The sequence below is a fragment of the Cervus canadensis genome, chromosome 23, assembly GCF_019320065.1.
Source record: "Cervus canadensis isolate Bull #8, Minnesota chromosome 23, ASM1932006v1, whole genome shotgun sequence".
Taxonomy (NCBI): Eukaryota; Metazoa; Chordata; class Mammalia; order Artiodactyla; family Cervidae; genus Cervus; species Cervus canadensis.
In genome coordinates this window covers 208429-209703 of record NC_057408.1, presented here as the reverse complement: position 1 = coordinate 209703, position 1275 = coordinate 208429, and the positions used below count along the sequence as shown (strand labels likewise).

The 1275-nt window shown below is 37.8% G+C and overlaps 1 non-coding gene across 1 annotated transcript; it reads right to left on the bottom strand.

Moving 5' to 3' along the window:
• Positions 1 to 798: 798 nt before the first annotated feature.
• Positions 799 to 989, bottom strand: LOC122425931. Its single transcript, XR_006265079.1, has one exon. It is a non-coding gene; the product is annotated as a U2 spliceosomal RNA (small nuclear RNA).
• Positions 990 to 1275: the final 286 nt, after the last annotated feature.

The window sequence follows — 1275 nt, the reverse complement described above, 5'->3', positions numbered from 1 at the left end:
TCTTAACCGGCATACAAGTTTCTCAGGAGGAAGTTAAGGTAGTCTGGTATCCCATCACTTTAAGAGTTCTCCATAGTTTGATGTAATTCACACAGTCAAAAGCTTTAGGATACTCAGTGAAGCAGAAGTAGATGTTTTTCTGGAATTCTCTTACTTTTTCTGTGATCCAACAGATGTTGGCAATTTGATCTCTGGTTCCTCTGCCTTTTCTGAATCCATCTTGTACATATGGAAGTTCTTAGTTCATGTACTTTTGAAGCATAGTTTGAAGGATTTTGAGCATAATCTTGCTAGTGTATGAAATGAGTGCAATGATATAGTAGTTTGAACATTCTTTGGCATTGTCTTTCTTTGGGATTGGAATGAAAACCAACCATTTCTAGTCCTGTGGCCACTACTGAGTTTTCCAAATTTGTTGGCATATTGAGTACAGCACTTTAATAATCTCATCTTTTAGTATTGTGAATAGCTCAGTTGGAATTCCATCACATCCACTAGCTTTGTTCATGGTAACAATTCCTAAAGTCTACTCAATTTCACACTCCAGGATGTCTGGCTCTAGGTGAGTGATCACACCATGGTGGTTACCTGGGTCATTAAGACCTTTTTTGTACAGTTCTTCTGTGTATTCTTGCCACCTCTTCTTAATCTTTTCTGCTTCTGTTAGGTCCTTGCAATTTCTGTCTTTATGGTGCCCATTTTTGTATGAAATCTTCCCTTGGTATCTCTAATTTTCTTGAAGAGATCTCTTATCTTTCCCATAGATTTTTTTTTTTTCTCTCTTTTTTTTTTTTTTTTTTTTGGTGCACCGTTCCTGGAAGTACTGCAATACCAGGTCGATGCGTGGAGTGGACGGAGCAAGCTCCCATTCCAACTCCCAGCTCCAAAAATCCATTTAATATATTGTCCTCGGATAGAGGACGCATCAGACATTAAACTGATAAGAACAGATACTACACTTGATCTTAGCCAAAAGGCCGAGAAGCGATCCCCATAGATTTTTTTCCTCTATTTTTGTGTATTGTTCACTTAAGAAGTCTTTCTTAGCTTTCCTTGCTATTCTTCGGAACTCTGCATTCCGTTGTGTATATCTTTCCCATTCTCCTTTTCCTTTTCCTTCTCTTCTTTTCTCAACTATTTATAAGTCCTCCTCAGAAAACCATTTTATCTTCTTGCATTTCTTTTCCTTTGAGTTGGTTTTGGCCATGCCTCCTGTACAATGTTATGAATAGTTCTTCAGCCATACTACTTCAGGCATTCTGTCTATCAGATCTA